Raw genomic sequence first — 23,540 nt, 5'->3', positions numbered from 1 at the left:
AGATGATTTCTTTGTTTCTTTGTATGTCCCTCCCCCACAGTATAACCCCTGCTTTCACTGTATTTGATGTCGGTATAATTTGTGGAGGGGAAGGAAAAAAACAAATCGTTTAAATAGAGATACAGGTGGACCAATTGCAACAATGAGATGTACAAGTCCTTACGTCGAAAACGAACTTTACGACTTTGGTGGGGAGGAGGGAGGATTGGGGGGGGGCGGGGGAGGATGGGAATGGATGAGAAGGGGAAACAAAGGAGGAGGCTACAATGCTTGATAAGAAATGTACTCATTATCTTGCCCGTGTAATTGTAACCCCTCTGTACAGTATTTTCACAATTAAGAAAAAAAAAGAAAACCAGAAGTGGTGCTGTGGCTCAAGTGATAGAGTCCTATTCTTGAGCTGAAGAGCTCAGGAACAGCACCCAGGCCCAAATAAATAAATAAATAAATGTATGTTTAGAAAATATGACACACAATTTGCTATGTATTTAATTTCCTTAAAATATGAGATAGCATTTATTCACCCCTTCTTATACTACTTATAAAAATTACCCTTACACCCATTTTTGGTTGCTGATCCCCAAAGAAAATAAAATGTGGATTGGGATGGTTTGCCTAATGCAGATCGTATTATAGTTAATATCATTGTGTTCAACTAAGTTATTTTTCCTAAGAAGCTGTAGCTTCCAACCTAACAATGAGATATCCTTTTGTAGCACATTGCTGTGAATGAAGAGAAATGAAGGGGAGGAATACAGGGCAGGAAAAAGGATCCTTATATGGAATTTAATCAGAAGGAGTCAGATTCTAGTTCTTTGCCAATAGGCTAGGCTTCCTCCTGTCTTCACTGGGTACTGCTCCATCTGTGTCCAATTTTAAATAAAACCACTCCCAACATGGGCTCTCCCTTAAAGAAGCCTGAGAAATGGCTGCATGTCAGAGACGTCAGGGTACTTAAAATACACCCATTCTGACAGGGTCTCGAACACCTGCAGACATTTCAAAGGAATTTTGATCCAACAATAATTCACACAATTTATTATCTACAGATGCCAAAAATTCTTTGGGAAAAAAAACTGTTCTGTAGTTTGTAAGGGAAAAAAAGAAAATGGAAAAAAAAAAACCAATAAAACCACCTGATGGTGGGTGACAGTAATTTTGTGTAGGACCTTTTTACAGGAATCATTAAATTCTCGTCTTTGTTTTTTGCATAGATGAGACATTACTGATTCATTTGTTAACTTTATTTGTGTGCTTGCAATGAGACATGCAAAAGCATTTCTCTTCCATCTCAAAGGCTTAAGGTTTTCAGTTTTATTTTCATCTAAGATGAGACCTTATCTTAGAGTCTCACTTTTATAGCACTGACATATTTGAGAAATGCTATGATTTTCCCCTCTAACAAAATCACATTGAGATTTGAATGTAATAGATATGAGAAGTATGTTTAATCAGAAAGATTGTGGATTTATATTCTTTACACACCCACTCATAAAATAAATATCTTGCCCCCAAATTGAGGGTTGTAGGCAAGTTGAGACAGACAAGATTGATAGTGTGCTATGGTTTCCTTTGTGAAAACAGTCAGAAATGCTTGGGAAATGTGGGGAGAAGAGGGGAGAAAGGATCTTTCTTGACATTGTGGATTACTAGGAGCCAGGTTTGACAGAGAACTTAGGGAACTATGGAATGGGTTTTTGCCTTCAGATCAAAGTAAGGAGAGTAGTGTTTACACAGGCAGATGGATGTACAATGTAACAGATGAAATTAAATGTATCAAATAGCTCTGAGTCATTATTAGAGAACTTGTGTTCTAGAAAATGTGTTGAAAAAATTACTTTCAGGCCAGACATTGGTGGCTCTCGCCTGTAATTCTAGCTATTCAGGAGGCTGAAATCGAGAGGACTGTAGTTTGAAGCCAAACTGAGTGGATAAATCTATGAGACTCTTATCTCCAATTAAGCAGCAAAGAGGTGGGCTGGAGGCATGGCTCAAGTGGTGAAGTACCAGCCTAGCAAGTAATCCAAGAGAAGTAATCAAATGGAAAGATAAAAATAAAATAAAAATAGATGGAGATGTTGGAAGAGGTGGCACTGATCAAGCTATATTGTACTCATAAGTGGATTAGGGAAACCAAAACCTCTTTGTACAACTACTTAATAAAACAACAAGAAGAACAAAAATGCATGGAGTCCTTCCATTACCTCTGTAGTTGTCTACAGAAGAGAAATACAACACACACACCCACATCCTCAGTAGGGACCATGAAAAAGAGGAATTTGACTTTGAAGGAGACACAGAAAACCTCTATATTTCCCCCTTTCTATTGAATAGAACCCATGCTCCACCAGAGAACAATTAGAACAAATGAGTGCTCTTGATATCAGGTTAAATACCTGAGCACCTTCTGATTCTTCATCCCAGAAAGCCAGGTTTTTTTTTTTTCATTGATTTGTATTCACCCAGGCCTCCGTTCATGTAAAAACAGAGTACCCATTTTCAGATTGGAACAACATGCCGTGCGTGGAAACCCGGGCCAACACCATTTTCATTTAGCTCTTCCAAACCTCAAGAGTTGGCTTTCCTGCTTGGAAACATATAATTTCAGGAACCGTGCTCCCCAGATACTTTGTTCTGCACCTCCAGAAACCAAGTTATTCCCAGAGACATGATCGAAAGACCATACATGGCCAAAGTGGACCTTTCTTTTAAATGAATAAGGGAAATGAAGCACTGTATTTAAGCAGCCTCTCTCTCAATCTTTCTCTTACTCTCTCCTCCCTCCCCCCCCCCTCGGTGCCAGATTGACCTACCAGAAAGCACAATTGAAGAATGTTGTGGTTTTATGTGGGAGGTTGGTTCAAAGGCTTTTTGCTGCTAAATGGTATGGCTAATTTTTATTTTATTTTATTTTATGATGGAAAAATAGACTTATCCTGCGAGCAAATGCTCAGTTCAGCTTTTCAAATGGGTACTACTCAATCCAGGGTTTTAAGTTGATCTTCAGTTTTCTGGCTAGGGAAAAAAAAAAACCACCCCAAACTTCGTGTCCGTTCTGAAATGAAGCAGAGTTTAAAAGACAGCTCTCTGGGTGGTTTGACACAGGGCATTCTCAGCATGACTAAGATTACCTCCCCTCCTGCTGGTTCTTTATGGTGGCCCTTGATTGCAAACCTGCTATTATAGTCTTCTGGGATCCCTCACCCTTTCAAAATAGGGGCTTTTATTTTCTGCCCTGTCTTTCTTAGTTCACTTTATATTTCAGGGAAGGATCTTAGTGAATCATCTCAGAATGGATGTTTGTTGGCCTGTCACATCACCCTAACAGTCTTGGGCTTTAATTGTGCTACAGAGTTCATTGGGCTTTAGTTGATAAATGATATTCTTACTGCTCAGAATGCCTGCTTCAGAGTTTTTGTGCAAATCAAAACAAAACAAAACAGCATTGGTTCAGAAACTGAGGCTGAAGTTCAAGCATATTATTAGCAGTAGGGTTTATAGATTGTCCTTTCAGCTCCAATCTTCTCATCTGAAAAGACGTGGAAATTGAAAGTCATGAAGATGAAATGAGCCAGTACATGTAAAGTTAAAACTCTTCCAGGCATATAGGAGCTAGGTAAATGTGACAAAAAGTGTCACAAGATTCTTAAAGCTATGTGAAAGACTGTTTCTCAAAACGTAATTGATTGTAAGAATCTTGCAAATTGCTTAGGTATAAAGTAGCTACATTCCCTCATGCCATTTAAGACTAAAATACAAGATATTTAAGTTACTTTATATATATGATAGGAATAGAATTTTTTTTAACTTTAGATCAAAAGTCAGGCAAACCGATTATCATGGAATTGGCCATACTATAGGGCTTTTTTAAAAGAAAAATTATAAATTGGTATTGAATGAGAAGGTTGGATCCCAGGACTGTGAAATCCAGTGATGGTGTGGGATCCACCTGCTGATTTCAGTTTACTCCCTGCAAGCGCCCCATGAGACTCCTTGATTTGCATTTGGAATTTCACTAGCTATGTAAGCACAATCTACTCTCTTATTAGTAAAGATCTGTGGGAATGATAGGTGAGAGGAAAAGAAAGCGAATCCCACCCAGAGAGGGAAGGAAACATAAAAGTCAGAAAGAAGCATCCTGGAGAGTAGTTGCCTGGAAAAATGCCACTAATCCAAATGTCACAAAGTGAAGGGCATCTAAGTCTACATGCATAGTTGTGCTGACTGAGCTCTGCAAAGCAGCCCCTCTGTTCTATCTATCTATCTATCTATCTATCTATCTATCTATCTATCTATCTATCTATCTATCTGTCTGTCTGTCTGTCTGTCTGTCTGTCTGTCTGTCTGTCTGTCTGTCTGTCTGTCTGTCTGTCTATCTTTTTCTTTCTTTTTTTGGTCAGTCATGGAGCTTGAACTCTGGGCCTGGGCGCTGTCCCGGCGCTCTTCAGTTCAAGGTGCCCTCTACCACTTGAGTGACAGCACCACTTCCAGTTTTCTGGTGGTTTATTGGAGATAAGAGTCTCATGGACTCTCCTGCTCGGGTTGGCTTTGAGCCTCAATCCTCAGATCTCAGCCTCCTGAGTAGCTAGGATTACAGGCGTGAGCCACTGGCGCCCAGATTATCTTTCTATCTTCTGTCATCTATCACCTATCTCCTATCATTGATCAATTCATCTATCTTTCATCTAATACTATGCTTATGGTGGTGCTTAAATAGGAGTGTACTTGGAAAGCTAGTAAATTGATGATACCTCAAGTCATTATATTAAAAAAAAACCTATAAAAATTCTATTTAGAAAAAAGACATAGAAGGAATACAGGATGCATGGAACTGAAAAAGTAAATCAGCTAGCACCTTGGCTGCTTTTTGGCAGTTCAGCTCTGCCTCTAAACTTGCATTTCCTACACTGCAAAGCAAAAGTTGTATAGTTAACTCAACCCTTCCTACTCTTAGAAAATAGTTGGGGAAAAAAATGGTTGGTGAAAACCTATTATTTCTAGAAAATGCCTGTTATGACCAGTTCTTAGCAGTTTATCAGTGTATTTACTCTGTATATACAGATCTCTCTTGTAGGATCCCTACAAGACAGATCTCCCCCAGTTTCACCATAATTTCATAATTTCACACACTAACTGCTAGATATTAGTTTCTTAGATACTAGCTGGTTTGGTTTTCCTCAGGCTTTTGAATTTGGATTCCACCATTTCTCTCATTCTGCATTCAATATATTGCCATATTTGGTCCCTTCTGCCCTTGTGATATCACACCCTACCCAATTTTTCTGCCCATTCTCCTTATGCTACCAAACACAAGCCCAATTGCCTGTCTTTGAGATTTTTCCACCTCCCTCCGTCTCTGCGTCAGGAAACAGTGTGCTAGTATAAAGACAGTATATGCTTTGGAGTCAGAACACCCTCTGAATTCCAATTTTAACACTTACTTTGGCAATTGATATTAATAGTTTTCATCTGAAAATTGTGAAATAATGATCCCTTAAAGGGTTACTCTCACATAAGTCTCTATTATTCTGTTTGGCATGGGTGTAGGGGCTTAAAAGGTGTCAGTTACTGTTTTCCTTTCTGTGTAGATGATTCAAAGGCAAGATAGTAAAAATACTCACCTAGGCTGTAAGTGGTAAAGTGATGCCTTTGAACGATAAGGATTTTAAAAGCGGTAATACAAATGACTAGAAGGCATTGAGTTATTATTACATCTCTTATAGCCCTAAATGATTTGAATGATAAAATGAATCTCTACAAAAATCCTTTCTTGACAAAAACAAATAGTTATTAAATAAATGATGAAATTTTCAATATTCTTATTCATAAACTCAAAACTCCACTAAGATTCCATCTCATCCCAGCCTGAATAACAACCATTAAGAAAACATTTGATGAATATTTGTATCAGACTTTCGGAGAAGCAACCTGTTAGAATCTATTTGTTTGGGGTAGTACTAATTGAATAGCATATTTTTCAATAACTAGGGAAATGACCTCAGTTCAAAATAAAGCATAGCATTTGTCAGTCAAGTAAAGACTCTTTAAGAAACACAGGGATGAATGGGGAGCCAGCTTCATTTTTGCAAAGAAGGCTGCAAGTTTCTTGGAAAGTTCTCCACCAGGAACAATCAATGCCAACTTCCCTCTTCCAAACAAGCACCTCAGCCCCCAGGTCTTGGAAGTCTGTTTTCTGCTTTGCCATTGTGTATTAACTTCGTCCCTTTCCATAGAACCATGTTAGTTTCTCATGTGATTCCTTTGGCGAAAGAGAGCTCTCAGGCTTCTTTGCAGAAATGAAGCTGAGTCCCTGTTCACCCTGGGTTTCTCTGCCTTGAAGCTCTGCTCATTGGTGTCTTGAGTTAGAGATTCGAAACCAGTGTTTGGCAAAGCCTACATTAATGTAGAAGTTTAATTTAGAATACAAAGATAATGTGCCAAAACGATGTAAGAAAAGTTCCAGTAACACGTAACTATTTACTTTTTTCCTGGAGCTTTATGGTCAAAGTCGTCATCAAATTCCCACCACAGCCTCAAAGTCAAAGCATGGTAAAATGGATGATTTACACCAGTGGCATGCTGTATAATTTCATGTTTTTTGTGTTGTCTAATCAGCCTGAGCAACTCGTATCCTTTTTAGATGAATACATTTCTAGTCCATGTGCACCAATTGATGGCACCCTGTCTTCTCTGAAGTCAGCCTGCGTTCCCTACTCTTGCAGAAAGTGTGTAACATACCACTTTACATTAATTCTCTAATTCATCAGACAATGATCACCTCAGATGTGCAGGGTCTGTGTCAAGCAGAGGGGACACAGCGGGACCAGGCAGACAGAGCCACTGACCTCCAGCGACAGCGTCTCCTCCCACACCAGAAGCTCCTTGTAGAAGGTGGGGGTTTTTGTTTTATTTTTTGGCCTGTCTGTCTGTCTATACCTGTTGTCTTCTGTTATCTTTAAGTAGTTGTTCAAAGGAGTTTAATTCAACATGTCAGCTTATGGACACAGTGCATCCTGAACACCCCTTCCATCACTCTCCATTTCCCCCAACCCCACCCATCTCCTCAATTTACCTGCTTCTATTTCCACATACTTGCATATTGTGACTGCATTCCCCAACTATTCCTCTCTCCAGCCGTCTGCCCCCTTCCCACTGTTCTTTCCCCTCCCCCAACTTATGGTCCAGCTTCCTGGTAGTCAAGTTAGTTGTCAAAGAAGTTACACTATTGGAAGCCTCTCTGTATATATATGCATATATATATATATATTTGTGCATATATGAATGTTACCTTGAATGTGTTTATATGCATATTTGTAAATTAGATTGAACTTCCACATAAGAGGAAAAAAAACCTTTTGTGCCAGTACTGGAGCTTGAACTTTAGGGCCTGGGCATTGTCTGTTCGGGTTTTTTTTTCTCCCTCCTCAAAACTGATGTTCTACAATTTTCAGCATTTTACTGAAAAAAAAAATGGTTAACTGGAGAGAAGAATCTCACAGACTTTCCTGCCATCTGGCTTTGAACCTCAGATATCAGCCTCCTGAGTAACTAGGATTGCAGGCGTGATCTAGCTGCTCCTGGCTCTGCTTTTTAATCTTTTATCTTCAATATGTGTTCAAAGGTGATGTTGAAAAATGGACCTGGGAACATGTGTAAATGTTGGAGAAAGAAGAATCTTTAGGAGAAGAAAAAACCCAAACAGGAGCAAAAGCAAGGACAGACGAAGGAGTAACTGACCTAGCTGATTTGTGAACTTTTACCCTGGATGCTCCTCCCCGTTAAGCAGAGCTTATCATTGCTTCCTTTGTGGTGATTCTTGTACCAAATATCAAAGCCACTCGTCAGCAGCTTGGGGTGCCCTGGACAACCTGGACAGCAGTCAGGTCACTCGGAGACTTCGATGAGGACATTGGGAACCCGGGGACTTTCCTTCTCTTTGTGTCAGCTTGTACTTAGTGGCAAATAGCGCATGCGTGCACATTCCTTATTTAAAAATGAGCCTGTTTATTTGCAGTGATTCTGCTGAAGCCTAAGTCTTATCTTGTAAAATTACAATACACTGTATGTAGACAGTCACTCACATCAGAATCTAGGTCAGTATGTTCCTGGGATCACATTTAAACCCGGAGGCTACTACCCTGTGCTCCTCTGGGAGGACCATCACTTATCAGTCACATACTTGACTTAGAATCAAAATAGTTTCCTTCTTAGTTTAGTCCACATCTATCTACATTCTCCTGTGTTGATGTCTTCGTGGTTTTTGTCATCTGCTTCTCATGAATTCTCTCTCTCTGTGTGTGTCTCTATCTCTCTGTGTCTCTCTCCCTGTCTCTGTCTCTCTTTCTCTGGCATATTTCCACTAGCTTGGTTTATGTTTCTCTGACCCCACTGTAGTGCGGTGCCCTGGCCATAGTTGACATTTAGCAAAAGTCGCTACCAGGTGGCAGTCATTGTTTAGTGATCTTTAACATAATCCTTACAATAGACAAAATGAATTCAGAGATGAGGGGACTGAGGCTCAGAGAAATTAAGCGAATCCTTTCTCAGGGGCCAGGGAAGCGCATTGAAACTCACCCTGCCCTGCCTCGGAAATTCCTTCTTCCTAGTAGGGCCTTGAACCTCATGACGCACATAAACTGGGTCATGGCAAACCAATTTGCTTATCAGGTACCAGTGGTTCATGCCTATAACCCTGGCTAAACAAGTGGCTGAGATCTGAGGATCAACGTTACTGTTGCTCTCCTTTTCTTTCTCATGATTTACTTATCTCATTGCTTAGGATATTGAGTAATTCTCCTGGATAATTGATACTTTTTGTCTTATCTCATACAAATGATACTGAGTTACTAGTTAATAAAAAAATATGTTGCCAAGTGCTGTTGATTCTCACCTATAATCTTAGCAACTCAGGAACCTGAGATCTGAGTATGGAGGTTTGAAGCCAGCCCTGGCAGGAAAGTCTGTGAAACTCTTATTTCCAATTAACTACTAAAAATCCAGAAGTGGAGCTGTGGATCAAGTGGTAGAGCACTAGCCCCAAGTGAAAAAGAACTCAGGGACAGTGCCTAGGCCCTGAGTTCAAGCCCAGGACCAGAAAAATAAAGTTTTTTAAATATAGATGAGAGGGAGGGGGAAGGAGGGAGGGGGAGAGAGAGAAAAAGAGAGAGAGACAGACAGAGAGACAGACACACAGACACAGAGAGAGAGAATGAGAGAGAGAGAGAGAGCGCCTAGGTGGCTTATGATTGTAATCCTAGTTCTCAGGAGGCTGAGTCTGACACTCACACTTCAAAGCCAGCCTAGGCAGGAAAGTCTATGAGACTTTTATCTCCAATTAACCACTGAAGAGCTAAAAGTGGAGCTTCAGTTAAAGAGGTAGAGTATTCAATAGCTATGTACATATGACCATATAAGATGATATAGGTGAAATCAACTCCAAGATATGGAAACAGGAGGTTATTCTTTGTTGTTGTTTTTAATGTGCTATATGAAGTTATTTCTATTTTTTCTAGGGATTTTTCCCCTATACTTTATCATGTTAATGTATTTGATTTTGGTACCCTGTGTATTGTATATACATTTATCTGAATTAGGGAAGGGAAGGGGAAGGACAAAATGGTGCGACAAAGGACAAAGGGCAAACCAATGTAACAGTGACACTACTCACAAGACAATATGTTGGCAATGAGCTGTCCCACTTGGGAGGGGGTATTGGAAGGAGGGAAAGTGAGGGAAAAATGAAGGGGTGGTAACAATGTTCAACAAGAAATGTATTCACTACCTTACATATGTAACTGTAACCTCTCTGTACATCACCTTGACTATAAAATTAAAGTAGCAAAAAAAAAAAGAGAGAGATGGAGCAATAGCCTTGATCATAAATGCTTAAGAGCTCAGCACCGAGGCCGTGAGCTCAAGCTCCAGGAATGGCACTGAAACACACACACACACACACACACACACGTGTGTATCACATAGTCCATTGCTGCAAATAAAATAATATTAGGTTGAAATGTTTGAACTTAAGGATTATCTTGTAATGGGTACCAAACAATAAAAGTTTCAGGAAAAAGGTCAGATAATGTGATGTTAAGAGAATGAACCCTTAGATATGTATTTTAATGTTTTTTTTCTTTTATGCATGTGTTTCTAACGCATTTATAAGATTACTTCTTTGTTGCTTTGTATGTCCCTCCCCCACAGTATAACCCCTGCTTTCACTGTATTTGATGTCAGTATAACTTGTGGAGAAGATGGGGAAAAACAAGTCGTTTAAGGATACAGGTAGACCTGTTGCAACAATGAGAAGTACAAGTTGTCATGTTAAAAACAAGCTTTACATCATCGGTGGGGGGGGGAGTGGGGGAGGGGAGGGGAAGGATTGGGATTGGGATTGGGATTGGGAGGGGGGAGGCTGGGAAGGGATGTGAAGGTAAACAAAGGAGGAGGCTGCAATGCTTGGTAAGAAATGTATGCATTATCCTGCCCATGTAATTGTAACCCCTCTGTACAGTATCTTCACAAATAAAATTAAATTAAATTAAAAAAAAAGTTTCGGGATATATGCCACGTGGTTACTTGAAAGATTTGAAGTTGAATTTGATTGGAATATTACGATTAGACCTATTCTTAGAGATGGATCATGTTAGCATTATGCCTGAAATGTCTGTGTAAGCTTCCATAATGCCTCCAGCGTTGTAGCTGTTGTGAGGAGGACGTACACAGGATGAAAACCTGGCCTCTGACGTGGTCTGAGCAGAGCCTGTGGAGGGTTTCAATTTTTCCCTGAGGTCCTCGCTTACATCTTTTTAGTAGTGAGTGCTAAGGTATTGACATAATCCAAGATTCCTGTTTTTATTTATGACAAATACAGGCATGCACTTTCAAACTCATATTGCAGACACAGAGGAGTCAGATCTTGATTGACCTTTCAAACAGATTTATTATCTTTCTTGGGTAGCTGAGCCTTTTCTGGTCCAAGTGTTTCTCACACAAGTGTTTCTCCCAAGAGACAGCCATCATGCATTGTGGTTTCAGGGGTGACTGGGACTTCATTGGCCCCGCCCACTTTACCTGAATTCCTCCACCTGCTCTCTGGTACTTGAAATTCTCTTAATAAAGGACTTAGATTTAAATTCCACACTTGAAGATAAGAGCAGTGTGAATTAAGTCACAAATACTCCCTTTGAAAGAGCACATTGACTTAAAGTTACACTAACATATCTGGTTCTATCAGATTCTTGACTCAAAGTAGGCAAAAGAATAAGAAAAGAACTTCATAGAAAGAAATATGTGAAATGGAGTCTTTTAAGTGAGAACTGTTTTCATTTTTTTTCACCTGGAAGCAAATTCACTTTAGTTACATTCAAGTCTAGATAGCTTTTCTCCCAATTGATAAATATAATACACTGTTTTCACAACAGTTTGGCCTGAATTATTAGATTTGGTAAGTGTACCTTGGTCTGTGATTTTAGATAAAAATGACAGCATACAGAGAGAAAAACAGAGACAGAAAAAGAGAGAGAGAGAGAGAAAGAGAGAGAGAGAGAGTTGAGCCTATCCCTAATGATTTACAAAGAAATATAGGTGCCTTTAGACCAGATTTTTTTAATTCATAGGAGAAGAAAAGCATGTTACTGGTATTGTATGAGCTCAAAAACCAAGCAGTTATCAGTGAGTTTATCAGGGAAAAGTACAGCATTGGATTCCTTTTCTGGGTTGTAGATCAAGGGAAACAGTATGGGCCTAGTGTATAAGCACTAAACTCTCAGATTGACTTTTGAGGTACTGATGTAGAACTGAGCTGAAAAATAGTACAGATAGGTGGATTTATAACAGCAGAGGAGCATGGACAAAGATAACTGGTGACAATTATTACTGGCTCTGTTCTATTCAATATTTCCAATTGATCGGATACAGTTGTAGATAATATGAAACAGAAGAGCTGTCTATCAGATAATGGGATGTCTGTTGGAAAGTCCTTGGCTGGCACTCTACAGCGTGAGGCTTAAGAGAATGTGAGTAATGTAGAACCTCAAATCTCACTTCAAAAATTGAAGATGCATTAGATAAATGGTTTATGAGAACCATGTGAGAGAGATGTTTGAGCAGAAGTCACCCAGAGTATCTACAGAGCTGTTCTCCTCTGTGCTGCTTAACCATACAGCGTGATGTTTAAAATGTGAAGCCACATTTCTCAAGTGTAATGTGTCCAAAGAGAATGGAAGTAGCAAAAAAAGAAGAGTTTCCTTGTTTGTATGTTTAAATTTTTCTATGCAGAAAATCTAGTATACTTATCTTCTGAATGTTATGGGCATGAGAAACTGGTCATTTCCACATACATCTTCTAAATTTTTGTCAATGCTGGGTACAGCAATAATTTCTACTAGGACACCAACATTTCTCTATTCATCATGGACCCTAAAAACCCATGAAATACACCTTTATTAGAGGAAACATTGAGGTTTTCTTTTCTTTCCTAAAAGTGAGATAGAAGAACAGAGAGAGAACACACAGATCCATTACATATCAAAGAGTAGGAGAGAAATGGATGCTTGTTTTTCAAGTTTAATTGTTAAGCACTCTTGGGGAATTCTTTGATTCAGTGCATTCTGTTTCATTTTAATAATGATTATTTCATTTGTTATTTTTCTCTATCATTTCCTCTGTGCACACACTGAGGCTATGCTCAGTAAAATTATTCTTTGCTCTTTTTTTTATTTCTACCAAGTAATAATGCCCTAAATATCTTTTAAAGGATGAGAGGATTTGTATTTTATGCAAAAACCATAGAAAAGAAAACTTGGAATATTTGAAATGGCCCATTTCTTGAACTGTAAAACCAAACCCTTTTAAAGCAAAGTCCAAAACATTTTAGCTTGAGTATTTCTTTAACCTTTGTCAATTTAAAGAAACTTTATTTGAAATTATTAACTTGAAAAACATATATTAGCCACTTGATTGCCAAAAAAGGGAACAAAATGTCAAAAAATAGGAGCAGTTAGAGAACTTGTCATTACCCTTCGAGGTAACGTTTTAGCAACTAAAAAGGATAAAGTTACATCTCCTTTTGTTGTTGGCACCACTAAGAGAAGAATGAAACTAAAAAAATAAAAGAATAAAGTCTTTGCAATTTTGTGGCTTGGGTAACTAAGCACTTACAATAAATAAAGCTTCAAACATAAGCACATTGTGTGAGACAGCTATGTATTAAAAACCAGAAAGAACCTTCAGGACTAACTCACTATTTTTTCAGTGACTAAAGTGTATTATTTTGCAGGAATGAAGTTATTTCATAAGGAAAAGAACCCTGAATGATTTGATCATTTAAAGCAGTCATATTTGTTTTAGTAATAAAGCGTTTGATTGGTTGACTGCTAAACCCACAGATCAGGGCAAGTGGAAAAAATTTAAATGTACAGACCATGTTTATATGATAGTTCTCTTTTTAATATTTAAGGATTATCATAATCAAAATTTCAAAATATGAAATTCTTCTGGTAGGCACTGATTCTCCCCAAAGAAAAAAAATGCTTTGCAGCTTATTAGAATAGATTATAATAGAGGGTAGTTACTAACCTTCTGTGAGGTCCAAATAATACAGAAGTTGCTGAGTATAGAAATGCTGGTGGTTTGTGTACTACTCACCCCGAGTGTAGTAGTAGCTACAAATATGTAATAACTAACAAAATGCCATAGCTTAGGACCCCAAAGCATAGAAAATATATGTGAATAAAGTTTTCACACTTTGCTCAACTTGAGAGTTTTTTTAACTTTTATTTCTTGCTATTGGCAAATGTAAGGACTGTTCACTCAGAGAAAGAATTGGTGAAAAAGACAAGTTCTTCACTCAGTGTGAGAGGATACAAAGGTAAGAGGCATCCTGGAAACTAATAAAGATAACGTGGTCACACAAACACAAGCTTCTAATTCTGTTGTTACCATCTGAAGACTTTACAGAGGGCACATGTAAGCCAACTATGGTGATTTTTCTCAAAAAACCTCTTCTCTGATATATGGAAGTTAGGTTTAAATTATAAGCATATATAAGCATAAGCAACATCATATGTACATATATATGTATAACATTGTTGAAGTATGGTATAAGCAAGGGAAGATTGTAATGGTGTAACTCCTTCAAACAACTAGCTTAGAGTTTAACAGAATGGATACAAGGAAGCTAAAGTACATGTTGAAGGGAGGAGTTGATGTCCTAGCACAGGAGAGCAGTCATCTGGAGAAAGGATGGGTGGGTGGGTACAGCCATGATGCTCAATGTACAATTGTGAAAATGGCACCAAGTAACCTGACAGGATGACTGGGGTTGGGAGACAGAGGAGAGAAGAATAAAGGGGTAACGTTTATCAAGATGAACTGTACTCATCAACTGATACGTTGAATTGAAACCCCTTGTACAACGGCCTAAAGCTAATAAAAACAAGAAACCTTATTCTTACCAAGTACTTTTCTTCTCTGACAGCTTCTTCTGGAGTCATGGCTCTTGCTCTATTACACCAACGAAAAAGCAGGAAGTCTGAGGGCAATGTCACATGACATCGCCGTGTGAACTGCTCAAGGCATAATGGCTCAGGCCCTCTTCTCCAGCACCATCATCAGGGGTCATAGTAACCCCGTGTACATGACTTCACTAGGATTTTCTGGATTCCTCATCTTACTTTCCCATCTGTTCATTCCCTCACTTACAGATTGCCTTCTAGATATGCAACTGGCCCTTAGGCCCTTATCTCAAAGATTCTTTTTGGAGAAAACCACTATTTCTCTTCTTCCTCACTTTAGAGGCTATGGTCTGTAATTGTATTTTCTCCTTAGCAAATGCCCTCAGCTGTTTTGCTCTTTCTGCCCTGCCCTGCCCTGGCCAAACTGTGTCCTTTGTTAAACAGGACAGGTAGCCTTCAGCTTACCTTTTTCTCTGATTTGTTATTAAAAAAAAAAATCTGGAGGAATATAGTGAGTCTCTTCTTTGTTTCCCTCTACTGGATTCTAATTGTCATGCAACCAAGAGACTTTGTGGTCTTCTATGCATCTGGGTCTGAGGGACCTGGGATGTTGTCTGGTACATAGCAGGGGCTCTATGAGCTCAATTATTTTAAGTCAGATATTAAAGAATAATCATTATGGATATTATTCTTGTTAAAAAGATTGAATTTTAAACCTATTTCTCTGTCAAATGGGGAGCTGCTAACAATTCAAGACTTATATTGACAAGAGTTTTTACTGACATGGGGTACTCCATGCATAAGATTTCAAACAGAAAACATTGCTCATGTGACAAGATACCTTAGGCTTCTTTTGAGGAATGCTGGCACGAGTTACTTCCTGTCATATAATTCTCACAGAGTGTCAACTTCAGAGAGACACAGGGGTCATGCATGCAACCCCCAACAAACTTCCAGGGATTTTCCTTCAGTGTTTGCAAAGCCCTGGGAGATTCGAGACTCATGATGACAGCCTCTAGGTACGCAATGCTTCACCTAGGAGATCAATACTTGGCTAGACTAAACCATTAGGATTCCAAATGATTTCAGTGACACCAGGTACTAAAGGTTGTATTTTATATTTGCACTGCTGGAAAGCATTGTGTTTACTTCTTATAAGAATCTTTAGAAACATAAACTTATTTGGAAGAAGAGAGGAAAGCTACATAAAAATGAAGTGATTTGTTCAAAGCAATGCATCAATAATAATACAAATAACAATTTACTTTGGTCTCTTGATCCTTGTTCAATCCCTGGATGCTTTACCTTTAAAGCACTCATACTACCGGTGGTAGTCAGCTTTTCTTCATCATAATAAATACCTTCAATAATCAGCCTACAAAGATAAAAGGTTGATTTGGGGCTTACAGTTTTACATTCCCAGTCCGTGATAGATTTGGTTAACTGCTTTTGGGCCAGGGGTGAAGCAGCTAATCACGAAAGATAAAACTTGTTCACTTCCTAGTTAAGCTCTTTCTTTCTTCAAAAGCTAGTATCACGCTTGTAATCCCAGGTACTCGGGAGGCTGAGATCTGAAGATCACAATTCAAAGCCAGCCCGGGCAGGAGAGTCCAGAGACTCTTATCTCTAATAAACCATTCACAAAACCGGAAGTGGTGCTGTGGCTCAAGTGGTAGAGCACTAGCCTTGAGCTGAAGAGCTGAGGGACAGCGCCCAGGCCCAGAGTTCAAGCCCCACTAGAGTTGTTTGATTGTCTAGAAGAAGGAAAGACTGAAACATGTGACTCATTTCAAGGATAATAGACTATTAAAACCCTTATTGTTGGAATATTATGCAGCCATTAGAAATGACAAAATAATGGCACTTGCAGGGAAATGGATGGAGCTAGAAGGAATCATGTTGAGCGAGGTAAGCCAAGAGCAAAGAGACAAACGGTACGTGGTCTCCCTGATAAGTGGATGCTAAATCCAAAATGTTAGGTGATATGACAAAATTAACAGGACTTAAGAAACAAAGAACTCCCACTCATCTGGTCGAACCACTACTAAATATCCCCATGCTGCTGATCACATGTATGGTGTATAACATGTGGACACCGTTATATGTTATAGACTGTGATAGACAATTTACTCCAGGAAAGTTAGAATGAACTTGTGACTTTAAATGAGCATCATTATTCCACAATACTGTGAAATTTGGGAAATTATGTAATCAGTTAATCACAATAATAATAAAAAAGAACCTCAGGGAAGGTAGGGAGGGAAGGGATGGTAGGGAGAAAACAATGGAGGGGGTAACAATGCTCAATAGGAAGTGTACTCATTACCTTGCTCATGTAACTGTAACCCTCTGTATAGTATCTTTACAATAAAAAATTAAAAAACATAAAAAATAAAACCCTTGTTGTTGTTTTCTGTTGTTGTTAGTATTTGTTTGATTAGGATTTTATTTTTTGCCAGTACTGGGGCTTGAACTCAGGGCCTGGGCATTGTCCCTGAGCTTTTTCACTCAAGGCTGGTGCTCTACTACTTGAGCCACAGCTCCACTTGTACCTTTTTTGTGTCTAATTAAAGATAAAGGTCTCACAGATTTTCCTGCCTAGACTTGCTTTACAGAGTTCCTCAGATCTCAGCCTCCAAAGTAGTTAGGATTATAGGCATGAGCCACGGGTGCCCAGCCTATTAAAGACCTTGAAAGGTGTACTCCATAAAAAAAAAAATCAAAGTCACATCAGCTGTAGATTTATAAATTGTAAGTCATGCAAAGATTTAACAGAGATTTAAAATAGAACATAATTTACTGTTATGTTTTATTCATAACCCACATGTCTAGAAGACTGTTAGAAGAAAATATGAAATCTTGATATTGTTGAATTTGGGGGATCCAAAGAAATCCCAGGGATTTGTTGGTTAATCTCTGTCCTTTCAGAACTTTGCTATTAATCATTAGGAATAGAACTTTCCTTACGTTTTTGCAGCTGTTTCACATTGGAAGTGGTGTGGCCTCGCCAAATTTGGTTCTATAAGAGCCTCTTGCATTCAACAACAATGAAAAGGAGTAAAGGAAAATATCACCAACTTGGAATTGGGCCAGAGTGAGTGGGAACTAAGTTTCCACAGTTATGGGCAGAAAATGGCCTTGCCTTAAAAGCATATATTGTTTCTAAAAGATGGTGAGGAGGGTGGGAGTTTGGAGCAGAGAAGAGGTATATGGATAGTTTGGAAAGAGAAGAATGTCAGATATTGAAAGCTAGCTTGTATGTGCACAGTCTAATGGTCTGCAAGTAAAGGTTCAATTTCTCTGCTATGCTTTAGTGATTTTCAAGAGTGAATTTATGTCTTTTTTTTAAAACGAGGTTAACCTCTGGTAATGAGGATCTAATCTAATCTCCTGCCAGAACTATATTAGGAAAATAAAGGTAGTATTATTTCACATGGTTTAAAAGTGAACAGAAATTCTACACCCACCTCCATCAAGATTGGCCTAACCACCAACCTGAATTACTTTTATTTGGTCATTGATGTCACATGCTAATGCTTTTTGGAAGCCAAAACAGACAACTAAGTCCAGCTTCCTTAGTGGAGCATACTTGGGTCTCAGCTCTGTCATATGCGTGGTGCTCAAAGGAAGTTTCCTCAATTCCTCAGCTTCAATTTCCTCATCAATATGAAGTAATGATTTAGCCGAGGTGGAAGAGCAGCATTAGTCCTGTAAAGCGCTAAGTCTTCTAACACTGAAGAAATAGTAGTGATAACTAATATCTCTAATGTATTTTCCAGTTCACATCTGAGTTGCAGATTCTAAAGACACCCTAATAAGAGAGCGAAAGCATAGTGCTACGAACTCCAAATGACAGAAGTGTATTATTGCACATTGATCTGTAGAATAAGTAAAGTAAAATGAAAAGGTAGATGGGTTTCCCTCGTGTCTGAGCTTCTGGATCATTCTGAGTCACCTTCACGGAAGTTACTGTTTTTCCCCTAGCTGTCCAGCCAGTAACAGGCAAAATCCAAATGGTCTTTTAGTTCTAGATATTGGTAATATTGTTATGGAGAAAGCAAGGAAAAAATAACCACTTCTTAGCATGTTTAGGAAGAGGCAAAACTATTAGACAAAGAGGTTCTTTGTATGTGATCTTATTTTATAGCTGTGCTGGAAATTACAGAGCCTACCTCTTCAATTCTGTAAGCCCCTGATGTTAATTGAAGCTAAATTACATAGCGCAAACTCAGACTGGAAAGTCTTAGGAAATGTTTGCTACTTGCTCTCTATAATGTATCCTTCTACATGCCAACTTGGAGATTGTAGAACTGACCCAAGTTCCGTGGGGTCATAAATAAGGTAACATAATATAATTCATTCTCTTGAGTTTAAAAAGTCCCTCTTTGATTCGAGTCTCAAGCCCAGTGAGAAATGGTTAAGAACAGACAAGGGTGTGGGAGGGGTAGGGGTTGGGAATCCTGGTTCTTTGCAAATAAAATGGTTCTCTGTATTCTGTTCGGATTCATGTATGTGCCCAAAGAAATAAAGGGCAAGAGGCCACTTTATTGCATAACAGAACAAATAAAGCTTGTTAACTGTTGTTCAACTGCATTCTAGGATCACTTCCTGATTAACTTCCATTTTTATTTGGTCATAATGTAGCCATTTTTACCGAAAGGAAACTTCAGTCCTATCAGTTATGTTTCTCACTCCTTTTTCACCTCTCTCGTTTTAATCTCATGGTTGACTGGAAAAATGAATAAATAAATTCCTCAGGGAGCCAAGCAAGGGCCTTTTGATGATACAGAGGGAGTCCAGATGTTCACCCTGCCCCCTGCCTCCTATAAAGGGAGCCATGGAATTTGTTGCTGGTCATAATATGCCTTTTAAAAGAGAGTTTCCTCCTGTAGTTTTACAGGTAATATTAAATTAAGTTTCCACTTTTTGCTTCAAATAGCAAATGAAAAGGGTGTCTTTAGCATTGGATCCTTATCTCTATGGATTAGAGGTCAACTAAGAGAGACTTCTATCCAGGGCTATTCTTTTTTTTTTTTTTCTGGTTGAAACACTTGTGCCTCTGGCTAGTGACAGGCTCATCACTACATTCTGCTGCCCCAAGGAAGAAAGGTATACACCAGTATACAGTAGTGGATCACATGATAAAGTCTTCTTTTGATAGAATTTAGTTTAACTCTGAGAAAAGATTTGATCTCAGAACTGAAATGTACCACTTTCTCCTAACATTGTTTTCAACTTTGAAATATATGTGCTTATAATTCATTTAGGAACTATGCTTGTAGAAAGGAATACCAATATTCATAAAACCCATATACATGCTTAAGTCATTAGCGCCATGAGCTATTTTCTCCTGTGACTCCACCCCACTGTGAAATAGTGAATGAAAGGTGGATATTACCCTATCCCTCTAAAGCAATCAATGTATAAATATGGAATGCATTAAAAAATGGAAGTCTTTTTAAGTTTCTGACATCACTGTTTTTGTCCTGTGTCTTACCTTTTCCATTATTTTTAAATCGTTATATAAAGGACTTTCAATTCAGTATGTCAGTTTATGAGCATAAAGTACTTGATCAAGGTCACTCTTCATCATTTTCCTTCCTTCCTACTCAAACCACCACCTATCTTCTCCATTTCCCTATACAATGAACATAATCCTTATCATAGGCTTCTGAGTAGAAGCCTTGAGACTCTAACCTGTAGAAATTTAAGCCCAACAATGAAAAGAATGAGTAAGCTTTAAGGAGTCCCAGAACATAAATAGGATGAAACAGAAAGATAATATCCAAAGCAGAGCATTCTTATATTGGAATAGGAATTTGGACAGGAAAATCAATAAAGAATAATAGTTTAGTTACTGATTTCAGGGGACAAGCCATTCTGCACCCTTGTTTTATAGATGAATGAAATTCAGAAATTCAAGAAAGGTCTTCATGAATTTCAGAGCATCAACTAGCAAATAAAAGCACAGCTGGAACCTTCCTGTAAAAAGTCTGGGTTTAAAAATAAAAAAGAATAAGCTAGTCATGGTAGCAAAATTTAAGATTAAAATCTTTTAGAAAATATAAACTAGATTTAAATTTTATGTGTTCCTGACTATAAGAATTGTATTCCATTCACAGCAGGGGGGGAGAGAAATATAGAAAGAATGTATAAATTATCAAAGGTAACACAAAATCTCTGTCCACGTTTTTTGAAAATATAGGTTATGTTTGAACAGAATAAAAGGTTTCAATTATTACATTGGGTTCTGCCAAGATCGCAAACCCAAGCAGACAGCTGAATTTATGAGCTTGTCAGCATTGTTTTACCTAACCCAGAGCTTCCCTCTCCTCTCCATTCTCACCCTCTGAAATACAGGATTAAGATGCTACTCTCACATTCTCGGATAAGGGATTAATAGTTCTCCACTGTTATTCCTCATGTTTTATAGCTCTATTGCAATGCTCCATTGAGAATATACTATTACATGTAAAACTACAGGAGAAATGACATCAAAGAATTAATGAACAAAAAGATGTAAGGAAAGAAAACTCCACTGACTGCAGACTATATTGTAAACGTCTTTGTGTCAGATACCTTAGATAACTAGAAATAACATAAGGAGACTTGTTAAGGTGATTTCTGTGTTTGAACTGTCAGAAACAGGGAATGTCTTGTTGAAGCCATGCCAGGACTCCATCATGACCAGGTACATTCTGGACCCTTCCCTGGTGACCACCGCTCTGTGCCAACAGGATGGACACCTGACCCAAAGACTTTCAAGACACAGATGAAACAAAGCTGTTACTCTGTCAGAAGTGAAAAGTCCTGTCCAAATGGGGATTATCTTCATCAATCCAAAGCTAATTTTTCAGGAGTTTGACTTTGGTGTGAAAAGAATCACCACATCAAGTCAGACAGCAAGAACCTAAGTATCTGCATCGGAGACCCGTGACTCGGAACATCTGCAGAACCGATGCTACTGAGATAACCAGCTGGCTTGGGACCAGCCAGCGTTTCAAATCCGCTGTCAACGAGATGTCACTGAGGATCCTATCAGACATCTCTCTTTGTCACTGTCTCACACACACACACACACACACACACACACACACACACACACATATAATAAACTTCAATTCCAAACATATCCTAGAGGAGGTAGGGATCCTTGTAGTCAACATAAGCAGAAGGTGAATTAACTGTCAACACACCAACATTCAAGATGCTAATCAACATGGTTAGGCAGAACACTGGGCGACATGTTTAGGGTGCACAAGATGCTTATTAAATCTGTGCTGTCATTAGAGAGATGACAAAGAAAATAAAGACACGAAGTATATTAAGCATGAATATGTGAAAACCACTGTACTCAATCTTAAAAGTATATATTAGCGACAGGTTATAGTTCAGAATGTCACCTCGGTGTACATGAGTACAAATCCCAAGCTCTCTGTGAGGTGAATAAATTTAGGCAAATCATTGAACCCAGTGGTTCTCAAAACGTGGTCACAGACAATTAATTCAGGTTAGGATCATTTTTATCTTAACAGGCCCTTCCAGGGGCCCTTCTATGCACTGAAAATGGGAATCACAACTTAAATTTCAGGATCGCCATATGTGGGGTTTTTTTTCTTTTTCAATTTTTTAATTGTGAAAATACCATACAGAGGGATTACAATTACATGGGCAAGGTAATGAGTACATTTCTTATCAAGCATTGTTGCCTTCTCCTTTGTTTCCCTTCCCATCTTCCCTTCCGCCCCTCAAAGTTGTAAAGTTCGTTTTTCGACATAACGTCTTGTACATCTCATTGTTGCAATGGGTCCACCTGTATCCCTATTTAAGCAATTTGTTTTTTCCCTTCTCCTCCACAAAGTACACCCACATCAAATACAGGGAAAACAGGGGTTATACCGTGGGGGAGGGACATACAAAGCAACAAAGAAATATCTTATAAGTATGTTAGAAACAATAGCAAGAAAGAAAAAACATTTGAGTCCTTATCTTGGGTTTCATTTCACCTAACATCAACTTATCTGACGTTTCTGCTTATCTCAGACATATACTAGTAATTGCAAATAAGGGAAACCATAAGACCTATGTTTCTTTGGGCCTGGCTTATCATATGTGGGGTTTTGAAGATTAAATGAGGATATAAAATAGTAGGTCCAAGAACTACAGCAAATTATTATTATTATTATTATTATTTATGTAAATGTAGCCTGGTGCTGATGACTCACACCTGTAAATCTTGGCTACTTAGAAGGTTGAGATCTGAGGATCAATGTTCAAAGACAGCCTGGGCAGAAAAGCTCATGGGACTCTTATCTCCAATTAACCAGCAAATAGACAGAAGTAGAAACATGGCTTAAGTGCTAGAGTAACAGCCATGGGTGAAAAAGTTAATTTTGACAGAGAAACCTTGAGTTCAAGCTCCAGCACCAGCACCAAAAAGAAAGAAAGGAAGGAAGGAAGGTATGAAAGAAGGAAAGAAAAGAAAAAAAAGGATTCAGTAAATGCAGAATCACGAGAGGACCTTCTGGGAGGTGGTAATATATATACTTCCTCACTGAAGGCCAAGGACCCAGAGTTCCAACAGAAACTGAGCAATGTATGTAAGTAGACCAATCTGGGTTTAATCCTATCCGTAGCACTTCGTTATCTTGGATAATTCACTAACTTGAATAAATTTACCGAAAATTTGATTAGAATTCTGCTTGTAAATTACTCAATTAGATAAAACATGCAATGCTCATAAGAGAGTGCTTGGTACTTGCTAAAAATTAGCTTCTATTTATTCTTATTATAGAATAGTATCTGTTTATTACTACATACTTGATATTTTTCTGTAGGTGTTCTTCTGTTGTTTTTATTTTTTAATAAGTTTTTTATTGTGAAAATACTCTTCAGAGGGGTTACAGTTACATGGGCAAGGTAATGAGTACATTTCGTATCAAGCATTGTTACCTCCTCCTTTGCTTTTCCCCTACCATCCCTTCCCTCCCACCTCCACAACTATACTCCCCCCTTCCTACCCCCGCCTAAATTGTAAAGTTCGTTTTTCAACATAGTGCCTTGTACATCTCATTGTTACAAACA

The 23,540-nt window shown here is 38.5% G+C and overlaps 1 pseudogene; it reads left to right on the top strand.

The window, feature by feature from the left end:
- Positions 1-896: 896 nt before the first annotated feature.
- The window catches only part of LOC105985121, a 59,226-nt pseudogene continuing 36,582 nt past the window's right edge, over positions 897-23,540 (top strand).

The sequence above is a fragment of the Dipodomys ordii genome, unplaced genomic scaffold, assembly GCF_000151885.1.
Source record: "Dipodomys ordii isolate 6190 unplaced genomic scaffold, Dord_2.0 Scaffold27, whole genome shotgun sequence".
NCBI lineage: Eukaryota > Metazoa > Chordata > Mammalia > Rodentia > Heteromyidae > Dipodomys > Dipodomys ordii.
This window is presented reverse-complemented; position numbering and strand designations above follow the sequence as displayed.